Below are 25371 nucleotides of genomic sequence, written 5' to 3'. Positions count from 1 at the left end.
GGCGGGGGGGGGGAGAGATGAAGGAGAGAAAGATGAGGGAGAGACCCACTTTTATTTTTTTGCAGTACCCCAAAGTCCTTCCTATGGTCTTACGAACAAGGGGGAAAGTTTAAGTAGAATGCCTGCACCTTTCCTGGAGGCGGGGAGGGGGGGAGAGAGAGAGGGGGGAGAAGAGAGAGAGAGAGAGAACAGAGAATAAAGATAACGCAGGCACGATCTTGCAAAAGGTCCCCACCTCCATCTCTCCCAGCCCCGAGGGCGGAGGGGCGGCTGGTAGGACAAGGAGGACCAAAGGGCGAAAACCGGAGACAGGCGCGGATGCTTCCAGCAGCTGCCTTCACAAACAAGGCGAAAAGTTAAAGAGAGAGAGAGAAAGAGAGAGATGTCCGGAAGGGACCCGATTTTTTTTTTTGCTTCTACCTTGGAAGAGGCGAGTCCATTGCAACGAATGTGCATCGTCTCCCCAGGCCATTCCCGAATCGTGAAAAAAAGTACAAAAAAGCTGGGGTGGGAATCGGGGGGGGGGGGGGGCCGGAGGATGTTCTGGAGTGGAGGCAGGCGGGGGCCAATGGGGTGCAAAGATGCTCCTTCCCGAAGGCCCATCCAAATGGCTGGTTAAAAATAAACCCTGCGTGTAGGAGGGGAGGGAGAGAGATGATCTGGATGGATTCCTGAGCTCAGACAGTTTAATATGGATGAGCATCAGGCAACAGGCTGCAACGGGTGTTGCTGGTTGGTAGAGTTTGCAACACGGAAGAAGCGGCGGAGGGGGGGGGGCGGAGAGGGGAAAAAAGTGGAGGGGAGGCAGGGAGGAGCGGAGGAGGGGGGTGGGAAGGAAGAGGAAGGCTGCGGAGCGACTCATCATCACCTCTCTCGCGCTGCCAGGCAACTTTTGAGAAAGTTTGCTCGTCTTCTCGCGCCCCCCCCCAACCCAGAAAACGCTCAGTGCAAGGAGAAAACACCCCCCCACACACCATCAAAGTCACTCCACTCACAAACACGGACGTTCTCCGACACGTCGCCCACTGTACGTCTCCATCCCCCCCCCCCATAAAAGTTTCTCGCCCGGCCATCAGGGCGGTCGCCAGCTCGCCTTTTGCAACGGGATCGCTTCCCTTTCCTCCCGCACAGGTAGCCGCATCCGCACGACTCGTACTTACGTTTGACTTCTTCCGAGCTGGGCTGCTTGACTCGAGCCATGATGGAAAAGCTGGAAGTGATGAAGAAGAGGAGGAGGCACGGGAACGGGGGCGGGGGGAGGAAAACAAAACCGAAGAAACCGACGGGAGGGGTCCCCAAACGGAGATGGGGGGAAAAACTTCGAAATTATCCAAAGAAGCAGAAGTTTGTTCCGGAGGGAGGGAGGAGGAGAGGGGTGGGGGGGGAGGAATCAAATTCAAAATGGCGTTTCTATGGATGTGCAAAGTTCATCTGCAATAACTTCCCTTCCTCCTCCTCCTCTGCTCCCCGAAGGAGGAAGATGCGCCGAGTTAGGGACCCCTCCGGAGCCGCGCGCCCCCCTGCCCGCTCAGCAGCGCCTCTGGCCCTCGCTCGCCCTCCGGAGGAGACACATCACGTGTGGCTCCTGCTCGTCTCCTGGGGACGTGTTACTCAGCCCGACTGCCGCTGCTCCTGCCTGTTGCAAGCGGTAGCATCCCTATCTCCTCGCGCTCTCTCTCTCTCTCTCTCTCGCTCCCTCTCTTGAGCTGGGAGGGGCTCTCCCTCCTCCTCCGAGGAGAAGAAGAAGAAGAAGCAGAAAAGTGAGTGAAAACTTTTCTCCTTCCTCCTCGCCTCCTCCCCCGCCGGCCGACCTCTCGCTCCGACTTCTCTGAGTAACTTTAGGGGCGAAGCTCGCCCATCAGGACAAAAGTCCAAACGGGAGCGGCCTGCGGCGCTCCTGCAAGGGGCAGATTAAGGAAGGAAAGAGAGACGCGGCCCCCTCCCTTCCCCTCTTTCCAAAGGATGGAGAGGTCTCGGCCAGAGAAAGGGGGAAGTTACCCGGCTAGAAAGTCTCTCGGTGCTCCTGTACCATCTGGCAGCGGCGGCGGTTCCCCTCCATTACAGGCTCCCAGTTGCAAGGAGGAAGCGCGGCGGCGGGTGCTGCGCAAAGACGCGCGAGCGCCGGAGGAAAGCGCCAGGGATGCAGACGGGGCGAGACCCGCTTTGAAGGGGGCTCTCTCGCCGCTTAAGCCATCGTCAGCAGCCAGGTGCCACCCATTGAGCTCGCCGGCCGCCGGCTCCTGACGGAGGAAGGCAGGGAAGCAGCCTTGCGTGGCTCCATGCGCCCTCCAGCCCAGGGCGCATGGAGGGAGCAACAAGTCCCAGCGATGAGCGAGGCCTTTTGCAACCCCAGACGTAAAAGCCCCGGAGGTGGCTGTCACCTCTGCCTGTCACTGAGGGCACCGGCCACGCACATGGACGCAGAGGGGCTGCGGGTGTTGTCGATTGCAGCAGGTAGTGGTTTTTGGAAGGCTTGAGTGGATTCCACGCAGCGAGTTGCAATCGTTATAAATGAACTCATTTCCCCTTTTTGTAGATGGAAGGTGAAGTCATTTAGAATGGTTGCAAGTCGTCATAAATGGGCTGTGCGGAATCACTAATTATATTAAAACAGGGGCTTTTGATGTTCTCCCCTCTCTTGATTTCAGGCACTCAGACGTTTTGAAGGTCATGAGGCTTTTTGGAAAGATTAGTTATCCTGTTTAAAACCAGTGTTTCACCTGGTGTTTATAACTTTTTTGTCATTCCTAACTGTGTGTGAATTTCTAAAACTGACATATGTTACTTACGCTGTCATCCTAAGCAGAGTTGTACTTTTCTAAGCCCACAGGCCTTCAAAGACATCATGTGACTTGATGGCACTGTAAGCCTCTAAAACAGTGGTTCTCAACCTTCCTAATGCTGCGACCCTTTAATACAGTTCCTCATATTGTGGTGACCCCCAACCCTAACATTTATCCATTTTACAAATGGAGAACAGTGATGCAGAAAGTCTTAGGCGACCCCTGTGAAAGGGTCGTTAGACCCCCAAAGGGGTCCTGACCCCCAGGTTGAGAACCACTGCTCTAAAAGGCTTCAGGGGTTGGCTGGTATATCAAGTTGAATAAATAAATAAATCTGTTTAGGTGATTTTTGTTTTCCAGTACTGGGTTTTTCATTATCGTACCCATGAAATCATTATCATACGCATTACGTACATGTGAAATGTGCTGCTATATATATGCACGAAGCAATCTTCAAACTTTTTTCAGAAATGGTTGGTTTAATAAATTTTCCTGCAAGCCACTCAGGGTGTGACCGGCATCACTTTCCCCTTCTTCGGTTTACTAGTACAACAATCTTGTGCAGTAGGTGAGGCTGTGAGAATTATTGGCTCAAGGTCATCCAGTGAGTTTCCATGGCAGAGTAGAGATCTGATAACAAACTGGAAAACATTTGACTGCGTGTCATTTCTTATTGATCATATGGATGGTTTTGTGAAAATGTATACATTAAAGCGTGTTAATTTAACAGGTATTTAAAACCAGGTACAGCCCATGTACAGTCAAGTGTTTTTCAGGTGGTTGTTCATCTTTGGACTGTACACCCTCCATTTTGTATAACGTATATATTTAGAGAAGAGATGTGAACTGGATGTCCTCAGAGTCTACTCCAATATCTCAATAGGACTTGATCTAAAATAAGTGTCTGTAGGTTTGCAACCTTGCGATTTGATTTGCATCCTTAAACAACCAACAGGTACACAGTAGCAATTTGTCTAGTAAGGGTGCTGTTTTTCTGGAAGATAACCAACCACAGAGTCCAAACAATCCAGAGTATTCTCATATTTCAAGATATTATTATTATTATTATTATTATTATTATTATTATTATTATTATTATTATTATTATTATTATTATGGTAGATTTAGAACTGCCAGATCTTTAGCTGGTTGTTGGCCTTCATTACAATTCGAGCCTCACCCAGAGCCTTAGGAAGTTGTAATGTATCGGTGTAGTATTTGTGCAATGATAATAATAATAATCGTCCAAGGATTTTTCGATTTTGGCGATCAAGATAATAGTATTGTGAAATGACAGCAAAGACCTATTTGTATAGGCTATTCTGTTCCCCATGGAAAAGTTCTTGTGGGAAAGGTGTAAGTGGGAGAAAAGGAAAAGTTTTTTTTAAAAAATACAAAAGTCTAAAGATTCAAGAAAAGAAGTATGATTCAGTAATATATCTTAATGGGGCTCAAATGCATCAAACCCATATTTATGAGCCTCAGCTCTCCCATCTGTAAAATGGGAATAACCATGCAGATTTACTGTGCAGTTAATGATAACAACATTAATAGTACTTCGGAACATTCGAAATACTTGAATGGGGCTTGGGGCGGGGTCCAGGGTACTTATAAAAGCACATCCCGGAGGCCCACAGGTGCTGTCTGCCCAGGTTCTGGTTCCATAGAGAGCTAGGATGATTTTGTGGTTGAAGTTACACCAAGTGACCTTGGGTCAGTCACTGTCTTTTATCCTAACCTACCACACAGCAGTAAGGTGGAAAAATCGTACATTGCCCTCAGCTTCTTGGTGGCAGGGTTGGATAGATTACAGTTATTTAGGAGGCCTCGGGTATATTCCATCTACACGTGATACTTTGTTAGTTTTTAATTTCTCCGATATAATTTCTTCTCACACCTCCATTTGACCTCGGGATTCTGTGGCCACCTTTCCCCTTAAAGTTGTGGTCTCTGTCATGGGGAACTGGGTCCTGGGCATATTCAGGGCGAAGTTCCAGAAGCCATTAAACTTCCTTTTCTAAATTCCAGCCACTCAGCTGCCTCCTCTTGGTTGTGCGGACCTTGCCTTTCGAGATTATGGCCAAGTGCCAGCAGCCTCAGCTATGGCTCAGAACCCAAAAGCAAGCCACAAGTCTTGCAGATGAGTCATAAGGCAAAGAGAGAAGTGGAGCAGGTGAGCTGGGTTAGGAAACTCTGGAAGACTCAACAGCAAATGTGGGTTTACTTCTGTGCAAAATATACCGGCCCTGTGGTGCAGAATGGTAAACTGTGGTACTGCAGTGAAATCTCTTTTCACAACTTGAGTTCAATCCCAGCAGAAGTCGGTTTCAGGTAGCTGGCTCTGGATTGACTCAGCCCTCCATCCTTCCAAGGTCAGTAAAATGAGTACCCAGCTTTCTAGAAATAAAGTATAGACAAATGTGAAAGGCAGTGGCAAACCACCCCATCAATAAAGTCTCCCTGAATGACTTCTCATAGGGCTAACCCTGTTGTCGTGTTCCAGCACGGTTTGCTTATGTTCTTAAACTGGTGCTGCTTTCTATTTACATAAATGCTAACATTAATCGCACTATGGTCACTGCTCCAAAGCACTACTACATCTCCTGAGTCTCCAGTTGGAAGGATTTCAAGGCCTGACAGCATCCTTGTGTTCTATCCCATATTTACCATGGGCTCAGAACAGAATTCCAAGCACGCAGCCCACCCATCCACCCACTCACCCTGGTCCCCAGGGGATTGAGACTGTGGTGTGAAGAGGAAAGGGGCTCAGGCCTCCCCTTGTGCTGATTTCCTGGGCCAAAACAGCTCCGGGGACCACTGTTTACCTCATTGGAAAAACTGTTAGGTCGCCCATGAGGGAAATTGTAGTGGCACAATTGTGTGAGGCAAACGGTGGCATCTCAGAGCCATTTCAGGTCAGTAAAATGACTCAGGGGGGACTAACACTCCCTCTTCTAATATGTATAATAGTTCCCACGTCAGTTGGATATATACACTTCTAGGAATTCAGTTCCTAGTACAGAACTCAGAGTACATGTCTGGTTAACAGGACCAGCAGTACACACAGGAGGGATACAAGGATTGTGTAGGTAGTAGAGGCTGAAATAATAGAACTGGGCAGGTCTTCTGCCTCAGAGAACTTGAAGAAGAGACCTTACGGGATCAGATGGACCAATGGCCTTGGTCAGTGTGGATGGCTTCACGAGTTGCCGCACCTCCCTGATTCCACTGAGCCTGTTCCTATTGAACCAGAAAACAGGAGCAGCCTGCAATAAACCCTTCGACATGTACACTACAGGAAGTACCGTGTTGTACCCCTTGTTAAGAACAGGAAGTGCACAGTCCTATTATGGACTGTCCCTCCCCCACAGATGTACATTTCTGTCTGATCTCTCCACCCCATGAGGTTTTAGAAATAGCTTCAAGGGAGATGAAGAGTGGATAACGGATTCCAGTCTTTTTCTTCCTGCCCACTTCCTTCTGTCAAGAAGGAAAGGAGATCTTTTTCCAAGCCACATCAGAGACAGGAAAGAAAGAAACCTCCCTGGAAGTTATATGATCCAGTAGTTTCGTTCCTTTCTGGGTAGGAAGAGAGGGGACAAGACCAGGCCAAAGAAAGATTCTCCTCTCACTTAAGTGTTTTGGCCCCTCTCACCTTCTAGGAAACCCAAATAGCAAATAGTGCCAAGGGGGCAGGGGCGCACCACCACCACCACCCCCAGTGCAGGGGTGTGGCAGGAGCGCATGCATGCCCCGGGTGCCATTCCCCCTTGCTCTGGCCCTAAGTGCCAGGGGAAAAAAGCAGTCTTCTCTCTGGCACATTCATGCTTTCCATTTGTTCCTGCCTCCCTTCTTCAGAAGCTGAGCAGGAAGGAAGATCAAGGGGTGTGCCACATCTTGAGTTCCATCTCTCCATCCCCAAATCCAGCACAAAGGGAGCAGGCCTAGCCAGGCCACCTGATGGAAGGCAGCCGACTCTACCACCTTGCCTCTGTGGATCAGCCAGGTGCAAAAGCTTTCGTGGGAAGTAAAGTGTGACCTGATAGGCGTGGCATAGCCTCCATTGCCTGTTGGTATCGTCTTGTTAAGGGAGGAATTGCTAAGCTTGCCAATCCCAGCTTTAACCAGCCAGGACAGGCTCCTCAGATGGCACAACAGCTGGCAGCAGGAAGAAGAAGTTGAAGAGAGCAGAAAGACAATGGTGCAGGCGAGCGAAGGAGTGGCTGCGTGAGCAATTCCTGAATCTGCAAGGCTGAAGTAATGCATGGTATACAAAACCCATTATGACTCAATGCAATCTGCCCAGCCATCACTGGATCCAATACAGGACTGTTCCCAAAAACTCAGAGACTGCCTGCAAGGTTGAAAACTTGGTATTTATATTATCATGTTTCTCTATTGAGTCAAAAGCCCTTTGTGATATATTATCTTGGTGCTAAACAAACCCTAGTAAAGGTATCGAGTACAATTACCCCTTTATCTGAGAGGTGGGATCCAGCAGGTTCTCACAGGTTCCCGAGAGTAGGTTACTAATTATTTGTGTGTGCCCAGAGGGGGTTACTAATTGGTGATTTTGCCACATGATTTTTGCCTTAGTTACGCCCCTCCTCTCAGCAGTAGCGTGCAGAACTTGAAGCAGTCTAGCAGGAGGTCACTGGCTTGCATGGCAGCCTGCACCTGTGTGCGTTCGTTTCCCTACCGCATGATTCCCAAGTAACAGCTGGCTGCATCCCTAAGCACAGCCCCGGCCCCAGGAATGTTCCCACCCCTCGGAATGTCCAGGCCACGCCCTCACCAAGTGCCACTCTGAATGTCCCATTGCTATGCCACAGTTTGAATCCCACCACCATGGGAACCTGTTACTAAAATTTTTGGATCCCACCACTGCCTTTATTGTATGTAATTCATTTCTTCATTTATATACTTCCTCTCTGCCCAAGGGATCCAAAGTGGTTTCCTCTGTTTTGTCTTCCTCTGCACTGAGAATGACTACCGTACCAATATGACAGAGCAAGAGACAGTGAGAGTGATATCATATTTAAAACTGTGGTGATGTTAAATTTTGATACATTTTATGAATTTTGATAATGGGTTTTAAATAAGGATTATTGTAATTTTTTAGATTTGTGAATATTTTATTACTTTCATGTCGTAACTCACCCTGAGACTTTCAGGTATAGGGCGGGCTAAAAATATGCACAAATAAATAAATAAATGTGATACATGTGCTGCCTTAATAATTAAAAATAATGTGTTTGAAATGACTAATCAAGTACAGTTCTGTAATTGGTTGACTGCTCTTCTATAAACTTTAATATATTTCTCTAGACTTGCCCGGTAATAAATGTATCTAGTAACGGGATGCAGCTATTATAATTTGGAATGCTCCTAGCAAAATAAGACAGATTTAACAAAAATAATTAGGGTGGAATCAGATGATCATGTTAGTAATACAGTTGTTGCAGTTGTCATATTATAGCCTGGTAATTTGCAGGTTTCAACACACTATTTGCCACAGGAAAGTCATCTAATCTTCTAAGAAAAATATTTTACAGTGGGGGAAAAGGGCCCCTGGTTATAAGATTGGCACCATTTGGATATACTATTAACTGGCCATCTCAATGAATTACTTCAAAATACGTTGATGGTCACTAGTGTGGACAGAGCCATAGGGAGGGGGAACTCCACCCAGGGCACATGTGTGCCCTATGACTCAAGCAATGCTCTACACCCTGTGAATGCCCAGTAGCGTGACCTGCCCCTCATTTGGCAATGCCTTCCCAAGGCAAAGATGCAGTTCCGGCCAAGGCACCACTGAGTGTGGGATGACTTTGTTGGCTGCAAGGGGCCTGGCAAATTCACAGAGGGTTTATCTATCTGCAGAGATTCGTCATGACAGCCAGAAAGAACATACTTCTTTCAGAGGCAATATCTTGCATGTCAAATAACGAATACCAATATCAAGCATTCACCATCAAGATCCTATTTGAGTCTTGGGGAGCACTATTAGATGGATCCATTATCCTACCCAGGAAGGGGTCTACACACCCTCAAATCACTTTAATGTGGGATAAGCAAAGCTCTAGTTGCTATGGTAAATATACTTCTTTTGTCTCCATCTCCCCCATCTTTGATTACAGTCAGATTGGGCATATTTTCGAAGCATTAGCAGAAACCTGAAAACCCTTGATGTTGACAAAATAATGAAATGAATGTGCAACCACGCATAGGTGTCAAACTCGCGGCCCTCCAAATGTTATGGACTACAGTTCCCCCCCCCCACCCCCCCGCTCCCCCCCCCCCCCCCCCCCCACCCCCCCCCCCCCCCGGCCAGCCCCCCCCCCTGCCCCGGCCCGCCCGCATCGCCCCCCGCCCCCCCCCCCCCCCCCCCCCACCCCCCCCCCCCCCCCCCCCCCCCCCCCCCCACCCCCCCCCCCCCCCACCCCCCCCCCCCCCCACCCCCCCCCCCCCCCACCCCCCCCCCCCCCCACCCCCCCCCCCCCCCACCCCCCCCCCCCCCCACCCCCCCCCCCCCCCACCCCCCCCCCCCCCCACCCCCCCCCCCCCCCACCCCCCCCCCCCCCCACCCCCCCCCCCCCCCACCCCCCCCCCCCCCCACCCCCCCCCCCCCCCACCCCCCCCCCCCCCCACCCCCCCCCCCCCCCTCCCCTCCCCCCCCCCACCCCACAGCTTGATCACATGGGGGGCACGATCACAGTGGGTGCAAAATAAGGTCTTGCCCCAGCCGCCATTTTCTGCCAATACACCTCTGGTAGGAAGCGATACATGACCTGGATTGCCACAGGCTTGCTTGACCTTGTCAGATCTCAGAAGCTAAGCAGCATCGGTCCCGGCTAGTCCTTGGATGGGCAGCCTCCAAGGAATAACAGGGTCATGCAATGGAGGCAAGCAATGGCAAACCACCTCCTAATATTTCTTGCCTTGAAAACCCTCTGAGGTTGCCGTAAGTTAGCTGTGATCTGACAGCACACAAAGATAAAACAACAGGGCCTGACCTGGATGGCCTAAGCTGCCCTGTCTCATTACATCTCAGAAGCTAAGCAGGATTGGTCCTGGCTAGAACTTGGATGGGAGACCACCAAGGAAAAACAAGGCCACTGTGCAGAGGACAGCAAAGGCCAAACCACCTCTGCTAGTCTCTTGCCTTGAAAAGCCTACTGGGTTGTCATAAGTTGACTGCAAATCGATGGCACTTTACACACACAGCTCATGGTTTGCCATTGACACGCTCTGCAGAGCAACCCAGGTATTCCTCAATGGTTTCTCATTTAAGCACTAGACAGGACCGACCCTTCTTTGCTTCTGAGATCTGATGAGATCAGGCTAGCCTGGACCATCCAGGCACATGAAGAACCAGGGTGGTGGGAGGGGGTGGCCGCCCCAAGCGCAACTTGCGTGGGTCACACTGGGGAGCACATTTGGCTGCCCACTCATCCCTTCCCCCCCCCAGCAAGGAGTTGGGGTAGCTACCACCTGGTTGTGGCTCATCCCAGGCCGGAGGGCAGAAGCAGCAGAGCATCCCCAGGTGAGTGGGTGGGCCACCATTTTGCGAAGCAGCCAGCCCAAGCCCAGTGCCAGCCTGCCCTCAGAGAACCTGCACTAAAGGGCAGGCGGGGGAGCAGGATTTCTAGCCCAGGGCACCCAGCACCACTCCCTGAACTGCACACCCAGTCTGCAGTGCAACAGGGCAGGAGAATGAGGAACCTTGGTGGTGGGTGGCAGCCAGCTGGCTGAGGCCAAGGTGGAAAGCAACAGGGTCTAGGCGCCTGGGACACCTCCAGGTAGCAGCAAAGCTTCACCGCCAACACGGGGGGAATGATAGGCAGATCCAGAGGTTGGAAGAGAATGAAAGGCAGATCCAGAGGTTGGGGGAGGGTGGCAGATCCAAAAATTGGGAGCCGCAATTTGACAGCTTGCCCTGGGCACTACTTTCTATAGATACACCCCTGCATCTAGGACGGGGTCAATGGACCACAGACCTGTATAAATTTCCTTTGCAGAAGCTGTTATAACATCCATAGGCCTTACACACTGTTCTGCATACCGCTCCTCGTTCTCACATTCAGTTCTTGCTATGGATGCATCTTCTCACTTTTTTTCTACCTGTTGCTAATGCTGATTTATTTCATATACCTTCAACACTTCTTCCAAAAGCTCAGTACAAGGTAATACCACGTTATAATAAACCTGTGAGGTAGGTTAGGCTAGAAATAATCATCTTGTGAGTTTCATGACTGATCTCCGATTTAAACTTGGCCTTTTGTGGTCCGCATCCAGTGCCCTGAACTCAGCTTTCTCTCTCAATGAACCCTCTTCCATCTTTTCAATGGTGCCACACCCTAGAAGCAGAAAGCCACCTTTTCCTTTTGCTGATCTTGTAAAATGGCAGGAAGATTGATCTGTTTATTTACTTTATTCATTTCTTGCTGAGACTTAAGGCAGATTGCCCAGTATGCAATGATGCAATTAAATTGCATGAGACATCAAATAAACAATGCATAGGACCAGGACTACAGAAAATAGAAACAATGCAAAAAAGAAAAAGGATCAGACATTACAAATCATAAACACTGGTGAAAATGGATTTACAAAAATAGAAGACAATTGAGTAAGAACAAGATAATACCTCCAACAAACAGCGGAAGAGGCATAATCCTGTTGTGTTTATAAAAGCACCCACCTGAATTATATTACATGCCCTACAGACCCTTTCGGACAAGACATTTCTCCCGTCGGGTCACCATGAACATGCCTTGGGGAGGAAACTTGGGGCGGTGGAAATGAAAGAGTCCTCACAAACAAAACTTTGTCAAATGAAGTTCTTCCTTTATGGCACCCCATCTACTCATCCCACAAGAATAACAATGACTTTAAACCAGGAAACTTGCTTGTCCCACTATTAAAAACCACCAAGTGACATGTATGTGGCCGAGAGCCAGTATATTTTCTTTCCTTATTTACAAAGTTTGTCAAATTGCCCAAACTAATTTACTACCATAAGATGGGAATTAATAGTCAAGAAAGGAAGTACAGAAGAAAAATAATTTGTACATAAAGCAATAGGGTATACTTACAGATAATGAATGCCACACAGATGTTTTCATATTTTTTTAGTGATCAGAAATATATATTTTAGGCCTGTTTAGCCCATCAAGGAGTCCAGGAACTGGTTCATATGAGGCTGAGACAGACTGGGGATCCTGACAGGGTTGCCAACCTCCATGGGAGGCCTGGAAATCTCCCAGAATTACATCTGATCTCCGAGCAACAGAGATAAGTTCCCTTGGAGAAAATGGCTGCTTTGAAGGCTGGAATCTGTGGCATTATACACCCCAGTGAGGTTTCTCCCCTCCCCAAGCCTCTCCCTCTACAACATAGGTCAAACTTGCGGCCCTCCAGATGTTATGGACTACAGTTCCCATCATTCCCTGTCAGCATCATGCTGGCAGGGAATGATGGGAACTGTAGTCCATAATATCTGGAGGGCTGCGAGAGTGACACCTGTGCTCTACAAGCTCCACCTCCAAATCTCCATGAATCTCTCAACCCAATAGCAAATTTTGATTCCATGAGGCAGGGGCTTCAACAGCATACGCCCACTTTGTTGGGTCATTTCCGTATCACTGATGTAATAATTAAATGGGTCTGTATGCCACGTCTCCATGCCTAAGGCACAAGTCCCCCCCTTAAGATAAAAGTCAGCGATCAATCTGCAAGGATAATGTCACCATCGGTGTTGTGATATATATATATATAAAAAGCAACAAAAATATTTGTAAATACATGGCATATTTGCAAAAGGCTCTTTGATATAACAAAAAATGGTCCTATAAAAGATACTGAGCTCTTTGCCCCAGCCCCTGTATGGAAATCTTTGTCTACCCCGACCAAACTGACTACTTGCTTCCATTTAGCATTAAATCTGTTGGCAGCTCTTAAACTCAATGCATGTTTTTACCAGTTAACTCAAAATTGAAGGATGTTTGACTGAAATCTTCATCCTCAAACTTGATAATTTTGGGAATCACTAGAGAGAAGAGGAAGAAAAACCTGCAGTACAAAGATGGGAGTCTTATGGAACTGTTAAATATAGCATTTTGAAGAACTAATAGTTGGATGGCATTTTGCAGTATCTCATTTGTCTTTGGCCTGTCATCCTCCCATATTCTCTCCATTAATTGAAAATTGAGCCTGTTCTCAAACTCTGTTTTCTAAAAGGAACGACAAATTGTACTATTTTACTTCTAATTGTTATAATCAGAATCCAACTGTCCAGGGGCTCCTTTGTACCCGAACAATCCACTGTTATTCTCACGAATGCAGTCGCTGGTGTATTTCTTGATTTCTTTCCTTCATGGGGACCCAAAAGGGGTTACATAGTTCTCCATTTTATCCTCACAACTACCCTTGAGAGGTAGGATAGGTTGAGAGTAAATGACTAGACCAAGGTCACCCAACAAGCTTCTATGACAAAAGTGAGGAATTGAACCAGACTCTTCCAGATCATATTCTAACCACTACACCCACACAACACATAGAAGAAGGAGAAGGAGGAGGAGATGGAGAAGAAGGAGAAGAAATGGATTTATACCCCCTTTCTCTCCTGAAAGGAGATTCAAAGGGGCTTACAAACTCCTTTCCCTTCCCCCCTCACAACAAACATCCTGTGAGGTAGGTGGGACTGAAAGAGCTCCGAAGAACTGTGACTAGCCCAAGGTCACCCAGCTGGCATGTGTTGGAGTGCACACGCTAATCTGAATTCCCCAGATAAACCTCCACAGCTCCCCAGATAAACCTCCACAGCTCCACAGAGCGGGGAATCAAACCCGGTTCCTCTAGATTAGAGTACACCTGCTCTTAACCACTACGCCACTGCTGCTCCTAGTGGTTATAAAGTACAAAAATAGTTTTGTCAACCACTGCTACACGGGACAGACACAGCTTCTTTGTTTTGAATGGTGCATCAATCCCATCGTACCCTAGAATCTAAAGCAGGGGTGAGCAATTATTTTTTCCATGGGGCCGCATAAGAAACAGAAAATATTGTGGAAAGCCGGGCCAAAAGGCTGAACTCAATTCTGCATAATATTTATTGTATTTCTTTATATAAAAAAGCAGTAAATAACATTGTTTTGACAAGCGGGCAAGACTAGTATATGTTAAAGTTATGCAATGAAAAAGTGAGGTTGCCTTCCAAAAAAATGTAATTTATTCACACAAATTTCTCAAAACAATGGTAGACACAATGTTAACATTTTTTACTATTTGTGACTCATACGGGCCAGTCAGGGTCATCCGGCGGGCCGGATGTGGCCCGCGGGCCATATAATGCCCAGGTCTGATCTAAAGGCTAGATGATCCTCTATCTGGGTACCAGTCACTTAAAATCCAATTGCCTTAACATTCACGTTACGTAATTGTAAGCATATTGTATTTTATTTTCATATTTACAACACAGCCTTGAGCAGAATTACAGGACTGCATTGTTAAAGGCTGCTCTTCTTCAGTGTGGAACTCAAGGGGTTTCCCAGCAGTCTCTCAGGCAGGCACCGTCTAACAACTTCACAAAGATTGCTGCCATCATGTGCTTTCAGATAATCCCAGATTTATATTTAGATATATGTCGTTTCAAGTTGACTCGTGATGCTTCCCCTCCGGCCTCAGTGTACCCTTCATCCCTTTCATCGTAAACTTTCTGGTTGCAGGCCAGGTGCCAAAATGATTCCAATTGCTATATTTTCACATTAGCAACAGCAGGAAAGTGTCATCATATGGAAGCCATTCCCAGCCGTCTCTTTGTGATGGAAATGTACTCCATCTCTTAAAACACTTCCAGGAGATGATCCAGTTCTGGCTCCAGATCTTGTCCATGAGGAAAGGATTTTCTCAGCTTAGATCCAGCTTCTGGTTGACTTGCAGACAGTAGAGGGACTACAGGGCATCATGGAATGGAATAAGGGGAGAGCCAATCCCAATAGTGCACAGGTGTCAAGCTCGTGGCCCTCCAGGTGTTATGGACTACAGTTCCCATCATCCCCTGCCAGCATCATGCTGGCAGAGGACGATGGGAACTGTAGTCCATAACATCTGGAGGGCCGTGAGTATGACACCTATGGAATAGTGCAGGGGTGGGCAATTATTTTTTCCATGGGGCCGCATAAGAAACAGAAAATATTGTGGAGGGCCGGGCCAAAAGGCAGGGGGCTTGAAGACGCTTTGAAAGTGTCCAGCAGAAGCCGGCAGCCAAGGGCAACCGGGCTTCATGGCAAGGAACAGTCAAAGACGCTACTTCGCTCCCAAGCAAGCGCGGGGGGGGGGGGCAAGTCTTCATTGAAAGCCCACAGAAGCCCGACAGCCAAGGCAACCGCTTCTAAGCGGGCTTTCAACACGACGCCTCGCTCCCCAGCACGGCAGGGGGGCCAGTCAGGGTCATCCGGCGGGCCGGATGTGGCCCGCGGGCAGTATAATGCCCAGGTCTGGAATAGTGTATTAATATTACAAATATCTAAAGGGCAGATCAAATGTTGCAGATTTAACTGATTTCTTGAGGGGGAGAATGGTGACTAAGCACTCCTAGCATAGGCCTGTTCAAAATTCTGTTAACTTTTATGCAGTGGGTCTTCTTAGAACTGCACTATAAAGTGGCTAATGTCGTCTTAGTCCCACACTACAGGTTATTTGTAATTTCTAGGTTCTTGGTTCACTTGACTTGATTTTGACAAACACTGAGATATTAGAAGCAGGGGAACTTGTTTCTCAAGCACCCAGGGCCACGATTTGGATTGGGACCATGGCATGGGGAAGTAAGAAATATGGGCCTTAAGCATCCCCCTTGTGCCATTATCCTGACTTAAAACAGCCCTGTTTGCCCAATGCGGGGGCTAAACCTAGTGGGGCAAGTTAAGCTCTCCAGGGTTGTTTTAGGTTGGGAAAACAGTATATGGAAACCCCTTCTTCCCCTGCAACCCAGTCCCGATCCAATTCAGGGACCCAGAAAAAACAAGTTCTCCCATTGTTAAATCTGACTGTGTCAAAGTCACGTTGGGGAAACACCAGTCCTACTTGTTACAAATTGTAATCAGGCCTTAGAGCTGCACTGGAGTTGAAAGCTTGGTTTCCTGACATCCAAGAACCCCCAAAGTATCCATTCTGCTGCTGTAGAGCAGGTACCTGTTCAGGGACCTTTCCCAAAAAGCAGGTGGGGGGGAGGGGTAGAACAGGGTCAGGATTAAATGTCAAGCTTTTGATTCAGTGTGCTGAATGTCACTTCCTGTCATCCTTCTCTTCCAAAAGGAGGTATTGATAACTCCGGATAGTGTAGGGTCCATATTCTCTGTGCTTGATTTCTTTACCCATGGTATCATGGCTTTCCCCAAGCAGGTGACACCAATGGACAATGATACAGACAAGGATTGAGCTTCTGATTAACATCAAACTCTGCCTATGTGTTCTAACCAGTGGCCCCCAGCTTGAACTGGAGACTGTCATTTGTGTTAGGAAAAAATAGGTTGTAAATATTATTACAATAGGGCAGGTGTTTGTCAATCTCTGCCAGCAGCAGGTTGGATGCATCAGGCTATTTAACTGTACATTTTCATCCTACCCTTTCTCTAAGAAGCCTACATGGTACCCGCCCTATTTTGTCTTCACAACAATTCTGTGAGATAATTTGGGCTGAAACTGACCTAAATATTAAAGCAGAGTCAGGATTTGAATCCAGGTCTCCACGCCTTAATCAAAGGCTCATTCCGCACATGCAGAATAATGCACTTTCAAACTGCTTTCAGTGCTCTTTGAAGCTGTGCGGAATGGCAAAATCCACTTGCAAACAGTTGTGAAAGTGGTTTGAAAACGCATTATTTTGCGTGTGCGGAAGGGGCCAAACACTCAAAACTGCTGTATCACCAACCAGCTATATTTTTAGTATCAGTGAGACCCAGGTTCAAATCTCCACTTGCTGTAAAACTTACTGGGTGACCTTAGGCCAGTAATTCTCCCTGAGCTTAGTCTACTCTTCAGTTGTCACAAGATTAAAATGAAGGAAGGAAAAACCCTGTACATTTTCCTGAGCAGAATGGAGGAAGGGAATGGGAGGATGCTCTAAACTGCATTAAACTACAGGTCCAAACAATGTCCTGAATGGTAACCAATGCCAGGGTCTGAATAATCAGTGGAATATATCTTACTGAATTCTGTCAGGCCTCTGCGCGTGACCCATTTGGTTTTGCCCCAACGCAGCCAGACTTTGTTGGTTATACCTGGTTTCTGTCCAGCGATGCAGGGCTGTGGGAGCCAGTCTTCAATAAATCAAAAGCTCGCAACCCTAGCTGAACTAAATGGCACTTGGCAGAGTTTGTGACAATAGAGAAAAAGAATTTGGCATCATCTCTATTGCCTAGCTCAGGTTATCTGTGAAGTAACCTCAGGGACTGCTTTTATCCAGTGGAGAAAGAGAAAACAAAAATAAAATGCTGATGCACAGACATGCGCAATTTCCATTTATTTTCTGATTTGTTTCCCCTCTTTAACATACTGCAGAGTGAGAAGTTCCTAATTAGTTGGTTGCATATGCCGTTTCTTTCTGCGTGTGGGTGTAGATTAACCTCAGGAAACCCCCTCACACACACCTTTCTTGAGCAAAATTAGCAATAAAATGAAGTGCTGATTGTCTATTAAGGAAGGCCAAGCCAAGAGAGGAGGATTGGGTAGAGGTTGTTAATGAAGCTGATGGTGGCATGGTAGATTAGGAGCAGAGCTGGCTTATTACCTCTCGAAACCTGGAATCCAAGCCTGATTAAGAACACAAATGAAAATAAATTTGATGAATTCACTATAGTCCTGACCCGACCTGGTGTCTGTCCATCAGGACACCCTAACACCACCTGTTAATGGATGTATTTTTTTAAAAAAACAGACAAAAGCAATATCACATAAAGCTCAGAAAACAATTCGTGTGAGGGTCAGAGGAATTGTAAAAATGTATGTTAGGAAATAACTAAGGGATACTGTGACACACACGCGCGCGTGCATATACACACACACACGTACAAAATAATTGACAATATACAAGAAATTCTGCAATAATTAATCCCTTATTAAACCAATACAGTCTTTGAAATATTGCAGTTTTATATTTTTTTATTCTGCTGTTTTGTGTGTTATGTTTTCTCCTCTGTTCTATGTTTTGCAGTTTAAAATATATTTGTATCTTCCAGTGCTTTTAATTGTTTTATTATGTTGGTAACCATCCTGGGAACTAGTTTTTTTGGTTGAAAGGTGAAATAGAGATATTTTAAATAAACCCATTCATTCATATTTCAGGTTACAAATATAGGGGATGTATGTTATTATCATTTGTAGTCAGCCCTGTCAATCTATACTTGGGGTGAGAGGGGATCCCCCATTTCTTGGGGTCACTTCATGAGATCTGATGTTTCAACGATAATTCATTTAAAAATGTTAAACGAATCAAAACACAAAAGACCAATACATTTGACAATCTGCCTTGATTTCAGGTTTACGGATTTGTTTTTTACTTTGTTCAGAATTGGAAGTCTATAAACGATGTTTCAAGTCCAGACGACCGATCAGATTAGAAAATACAATTCACTGTCAGAAAGTTCTAAAATACTTAAACTCCTGTGGGCTAACTATCATTAAATGTATGTATTATTTTTTATCGAAACAAAGGCCGTGTGACAAGTTTCATTTTTCTCCTTTTCACCCCCAAAAACATGCCAGCAAGTTTCAATAAAAAAGGATTCACATGTCCGCCAGAAAGAGCAAAGACATAGAACACAGTAGGTTTTTAGTACATAATTAAGATCTTATAAATCTCAAATGCATAGGGCCCCAGGCCAAATTGTTTTGTATCTGTCACCACAGAGAACAGCTGTCAGCTGACTCTGTGAACCAGTACTAGGCTGAGCACTGCAGCTCTGCAGAAGTCGTTTGATTGGCTAACCCAACTGCATCCTTCTGCCTCCTGGGAGTTTTTAAGAGGAAATCAGGAAACAGGAAGTGTCTGGCAAATGTTCTGACTACCTTAGATGCTGCTGCGGAGAATATCTATTGTTCAGTGCCTTGTTTGCATTTCACTCCCTTCCCTGTCCTATCCTTCCTGTTCCCATCTTGCACCTGGTTCTCACCTTCTTCACCTGTGGGGTTAACTTCTGGTTATGTGAAAATGCAAATACTGGAGGCCCCTGTGCCATTTTTTAAAAAACAGCTCTGTGGACATGTGAATTGAGGCCAGGAATGAGAAGTTAGCTCACTTAATTCTTTCCTCACTTTCTCTAGCTCAAATTGCTCTCCAAGGAGCTTCCATTCAACAGGAGTGAAAACATAGATTAAAAGACTGGAATAGCATGATGATATGAGTATCATGTTTGCAAGTATCATACCTTTTCTGCCTAGGTCATTAATATTTATTAAAATATTTCCAGCTAATCTTTAGCCCCATAGGATCCACAATGTGACTTACAAAATATAAAAATAATAGTATTTTTTTACTAAGTATGATAATCATAGTGCAAACAACAGAAATACATTTTGTAAGAAAACAGAATACTGCCTTTAAAAAGTTGTTTCCAAGGTGACTTACAAAATAATCAATAGAAACTATTAGATAAAATGAGATTTTTCATATGGTAGTCTGTCCTCCCCCACCCAACCTCAGCATTCTTCTCTTTCTACTTTTTTAGGGTGGGGTTTTTGTTCTTGTTTTTTGGGGGGTGGGTGGGTTTTGATTATCTGGCTCTTAATACACTGAGATAAGGCTGAGATAAGATTTGAACAGAGGACTTGCTGATTCTCCTGCTAATCACTACAGTCCTCAGTTTTTAAATCTTACTACAGATTCTTTCACACACTTACCGTTGTTTTTAACATGTAATTGTTCTGGTTAAAAGGCAAGAAACATGGGTTTCTTGGCACCTTTTCACTGCATGCTTTGTTTAGACTGGTGGTCCTGATCCACATTAGCCTATGCCAGTGGTGGCGAACCTTTGGCTGATGGCAATTGTAGTCCATAACATCTGGAGTGCCAAAGGTTCGCCATCACGGGCCTATGCCAATATTGAACTGAAGGAGAAAGGTTGGTATTTTGGATTAATTTCAGAGGAATAGTCATATTGGAGTCCAGTCAAGAGAACACAGTGGCCAGGGTCAGCGCCGCTTCCGTGCTACTGCACCACCTCCAAAGGGGTTTCAGATGACATAGGAAAGCCCTAAGCCAAACAAAACACCTGGATGTCCGAATAGTCCCATTGAAAAAAAGGACTTGCACCACACTTTCTGGTGGCGTAAGTCTGCGGCTAGGGAGGAAGGTGTCCCTGGGCTGAAAACCTGATGGGAGGCAACTAAAGTCAGCTAAACCCTTAGGAATGCCCCTGGTCCACCCCTTACTGCACTAGCGTTTTCACTGACACCGGCAAAGCTTCAGAGTGGTGTTGGGAGCTGCAGAGCTGTGTGGCGCCCTCCTACCAGCACGTTTACTCTATTCATCGACACAGGTGCTCCTTGTGCTGATGAGGTGAGTAAACATGTCTACGTGGGCCTCTGCTGCCTCTACAACTTCATTTGCTCCCTCTCTGGATTTGACTATACGTTTGTAGCAGCAAAATTAAACCAGAGTTCAGCAATGATATCTTAACAATTAACAACAGTTATTCCAGGCTATGTTTTTGTGAGTCAGAACTCACTTTTGTCAGATACAGCTTTGACTCATGGAAGCTTATACCAGATTAAAGTTTGTGTGCCTCTGTAGTACCACTGGGCTCCTTTTTATTTGGGGTTAATTAATCTAAATGTAAAGACATTTATTGTGAGAACCTTAACAGTTACATCCTTTTAAGACCACTGCTTACAACTGCATCATTAGTTATCTGCTATCTAACAATGGGTTTCTCAGATAAAGTTGTTCTTTTTGCACATGCCCGATGTACACAACACACAGCTTTGAACCCCTAATCCATATGTGTTAACAATGACAGGGCATGGGTGCAGTGTGGTTTCCGGACTGTATGGCCATGTTCTAGCAGCATTCTCTCCTGACGTTTCACCTGCATCTGTGGCTGGCATCTTCAGAGGATCTAATGATCCTCTGAAGGATTCATGATCCTCTGAAGATGCCAGTCACAGATGCAGGCGAAACGTCAGGAGAGAATGCTGCTAGAACACGGCCATACAGCTTGGAAACCACACAGCACCCAAGTGATTCCGGCCGTGAAAGCCTTCGACAATACAATGACAGGGCATCCTCTGTTGCATTTTCATCCCAGTCTTGCTCCGAGGAGTGAATGACAGATGCTGTTCCAAGTCAAAAAATGTAACATCAACTTTTAAAATACAGTGACAGAAAGAAAATTAAATTGAGAAAATCTGACCTATGACCTATCACGTAACATTACAAACATAGTGTTCTGGCATAAACAGAAACCCTTGATCTCCATCATATCTGTTCTGGCCCAGTAAATTTCCCAAAGTCTTCAAGAACATGAAATATTTTTAAAAAGAAAATAACCAAAGAATAGCTTCCCGCTATCTCATGATTGAATTCTAATCCGTTCTAAGTTCATGCATCTAGTTCAGGGATCTGCAACCTGCGGCTCTCCAGATGTTCATGGACTACAAATCCCATCAGTCCCTGTCAGCTGGCAGGGGCTGATGGGAATTGTAGTCCATGAACTTCTGGAGAGCCGCTAGTTAAAATGAAACAATTTATCAGTTACACGCTATCATTTCTAATGTTCCGTTTTAGTATCTCCACCAAAGTCCTGATTGTGCTGCTGATACCATGCGCATTCCCTCACAACATCTTCATTTTATTGAAAAAAAGGAATTGAGTTTATTTCCCAACCACTCTCAAACCAGTCAGGAAACTTTATATTTCAGTGGGAAAGAATGATAGGCCATCGAGAGTGCTTTCATCAATATGGCCAGAAGGCTGTATTCTCAGAGTGACACCCAGGCTTGTCCAGGGCTGCATGCAGCAGAAATACCATAACCATTAATCACCAGAATCTCAGGCAAACAGGACAGATGCAGCTTGGGAACATGCGGGGCGGTGTGTTGTGTGTAGCACAGTGAGATCTTTTGTGTTTATGGGATTCCAGTTGTCTTAATTACGGCTGAGTGCATGAGCTTGGATCATACGTCCACGGAGGTGGTTTGTGAGTCATGTAAATTTTCATTTGACTCCTCCTAGGCGTCTTTTATTTGGCTGATAACATAAGTCCCAGAATCACTGATAGCAAAGTTGCGTTGAAATTTTCCTACATGACATGATGTTTTTTCCTTGTTTTCTCTTGTACCCTTCTGACACGGTCAGACTTTCACTTTTTTTAAATCTTAAAAATACTGGCCGCTGGGCCCGTTCCAGTCATTAAAACAAAAGTCAGGGCAGAATATTCCGCAGGGCCTGTAAGACTGAGTTGTTCCACCGGGCTTTTGGAGTGCCCAGCCGCTGATTAGGTGCCCCATTCCTCCGGTTTTCGGAGTCCCCCTGTCATCTAGGGAACCCACTTTTGTTACTGTTTTGTTCCCCCCTTTTTGGGAGGGTTTAATCTGGGGTATTGCTGACGCCATTTTACTGAATTATTGCTGCGTTTTAAATATTTAAACTTTTAAACTTACATTTTAATTTAATGGGGTTTTGTTTATATACTGTATGTGGAATCCATGTTGTACACCGCCCAGAGCCCTTTGGGGATTGGGCGGTATAGGTAGGTAGGTAGGTAGGTAGGTAGGTAGGTAGGTAGGTAGGTAGGTAGGTAGGTAGGTAGGTAGGTAGGTAGGTAGGTAGGTAGGTAGATAGGTAGATAGATAGATAGATAGATAGATAGATAGATAGATAGATAGATAGATAGATAGATAGATAGATAGATAGATAGATAGATAGATAGATAGATAGATAGATAGATAGATAGATAGATAGATAGATAGATAGATAGATAGATAGATAGATAGATAGATAGATAGATAGATAGATAGATAGATAGATAGATAGATAGATATGGCAAGTAAGGTACAGAGCCAGCAGGAAAACTCAGTACTTCAGAAGTGGAGCTGGTACAGAAACTTGTGGATGAAAGACGTGGCCAGGGTGGACTCTGTAGAGTCATGAGTGAAACACCTGTCAGAGTCTTGGTTTGACTAGTTTTTTAAAAGTTAAAGCTAGCTGCTTGACAGGACAGGGGTATTGAAAGGATCAGTAAAACACTGTCTGATTGAAAATCCTACTTCTTTATCATACAACACTGCCATTGTATAAAGAAGATAATAGATCTGTTTCTGATTACATCTAAAAGCATAACATCTATAGTAATATGTATCATGCAGTACCATGTTGAGTCATTAAGGCAGCATCAGAAAAACAGTGATAGTAAGGACTTGTCCATAACTTAATTTGCAAGCTGTGACTAAACTGTTTTAAATTGTATATATATATATTTTTGTATATGATATTTTATATTGTTCACCGCCCTGAGCCCTTCGGGGATAGCGCGGTATATTAAATCCAATAACAACAACAACAACAACAACAACAACAACAACAACAACAACAACAACAACAACAATAATAATAATAATAATAATAATAATAATAATAATAATAATAATAATAATAATGATGAAACTCAGTTAATACCTGTTTGGTGCTGGGGATTTTGGAGTGAGGGATTAAATCCCAAATCAAATAATGCAATGTACCTTTTCATTTGGTTTTATTTTTCATTTTGTTCCATTTTTGGAAACCACCTTGAACTTCAGCTTGATTAACGTTTTTTAAAACACAAACAAGCATTTAAAATTATTCTTAACCTGCTCTGCAACTGAATCTGTTAAACATTTTTCTAAAAAATTATTTCAGCTACATTTTCAGTCTACCTGGTCCTAATTTACAAGAAGATTATAAGCATCTTCTTAACTGTCGAGCTGCAAACCGTCATTAGATATTTTTTTAAGTGCTTTAATAACAAAATTAAGTGAACGTTCTCCCTCTCCCATTTTAGAGTTCCAGCACTCTGTGGTTACAAGACAGGGCCCTCTTGCAGATGGGTCTTATGAAAAAGTGGTCCAGCTGGTTTTAATACATCTTTTCGGGACTGATACGAGTTTGCATAAGTAATTCTGAAAATTATAGAATCAAAACAATAAGTTCCTTAAACTTTTCTTTCGGTGACCTTCAAGCACTCTATAATGTCACATTTTCAATTGTTCTTGTGAACCAGAAGTCCTATGACTACGTTTAAATCAATTAGAAAGCCTTCGCAATGGTTCGTCTGCTGTTATTTGGACCAGTGTCTGCTTTTAAACCAGTTCTGCAAGTATCAAGAGTGAATGAATCTTTGGCTGCAAGGGCCTTTGATTTTGTTAGCCAGTTTCAGAATCAGCAAGACACACTGTTATATCTTGAAGGAGGAATTTCTCAACCGTTTAAGTTGATTTTCTGAACTTTACTAAGAACTTAGGAAATACCTGAACTCTGGCATAATTAAAACAGTAATAAATTTGGGCATCTCTTAACCAAAGGCTGGCTGGGTGGATCTGAGTAAGGGCGTTTTCCACTTCAGCCCCCGGGGACGGTATCCCTCGTGGCCTTTTGCACTGGTTTGAAGAACTATCTGTTCCAGAGGGCCTTTAATTTAAACTGTGATGCTGCTATAGGGGCACTATTCATGCTGTTATACTCTGTGTCAGATAAAGATGTTAATACGGTTAGTTGAGGTGCAGCAGTTGAGAAAACTGTATACTTCCGCATTAAAATATAGTCCCAAACCAATATAATTATAATTAATGTTTACGTGCTGTCTTTGTTGAAACCGTTATTTTGTGTATTATCGAACATGGTATACTTTGACACAAGTACATTTATAGTTCATTAAACAATTATCATCAAACTTTCGAATGAATGGGGGGAGCAGGGCTTGGTAGGCACTAGGACCCAGGCAAAGAATTCCACAACAAAGAAAGTCCTGCATGTTAAGCTCTGTGGCAGAGAAATATAAATCTACTAACGTCTTTTTGAAAAACAGTATAGGTGAAAGTGGATTACATCCTGCTGCGTGTGTAGGGTTACCAGGCATGGCCCAGCAAATGGCAACCGGCAGAAGTTGTGCAAGGGAACGTGGGAAATGCTCACTAGAGATCACCAAGGAAGAAAAGGAGGAAGTATTCACCAAAGCCAACCCCCCCCCCCCCCCAAAAGGAGGCAATTTAAAGAGAGCTGAAAAGTGGATCTCTAATCGTGCTGGATTTTTCCACAACAGCCATTTTGGCCTCACTGCCTTAAAAAAAAAAGAAAAAAAGAATCTCCTCTCTAGTGGGCTCAAAGCTGTGAGCTCTTCTCGGCCCAGTTGAGCTGATTTTGCAGCTTTGCACAGAGTTTCAACTCTGTGGTCTCCAAGTTCTATGTGGTACTCAAAGAAAGCCACCCTGGGCACTGGAGTTCAGGTAAGCGAAGAGAGAAGGGGGGGGGTGTAAAATGCAAATTTGGGTCTAATAGACACGATTTTTTCAGAAACCCTGGGTTTTCTGATATGGGGTTTGGAAATATCCAGGATTC

The 25371-nt window shown here is 45.2% G+C and overlaps 1 protein-coding gene across 1 annotated transcript in view; it reads right to left on the bottom strand.

The window, feature by feature from the left end:
- The window catches only part of RREB1 (ras responsive element binding protein 1), a 165067-nt gene extending 163100 nt beyond the window's left edge, over nucleotides 1–1967 (bottom strand). The window contains 1 exon segment of the mRNA XM_048507893.1: nucleotides 1161–1967. The gene's annotated coding sequence lies outside the window, so the exon portion shown is untranslated.
- Nucleotides 1968–25371: the final 23404 nt, after the last annotated feature.

The sequence above is a fragment of the Sphaerodactylus townsendi genome, linkage group LG09 (assembly GCF_021028975.2).
Source record: "Sphaerodactylus townsendi isolate TG3544 linkage group LG09, MPM_Stown_v2.3, whole genome shotgun sequence".
Lineage (NCBI taxonomy): Eukaryota > Metazoa > Chordata > Lepidosauria > Squamata > Sphaerodactylidae > Sphaerodactylus > Sphaerodactylus townsendi.
The sequence above is the reverse complement of the archived record's forward strand: the minus strand, read 5'-3'. Positions and strand labels throughout refer to the sequence as shown.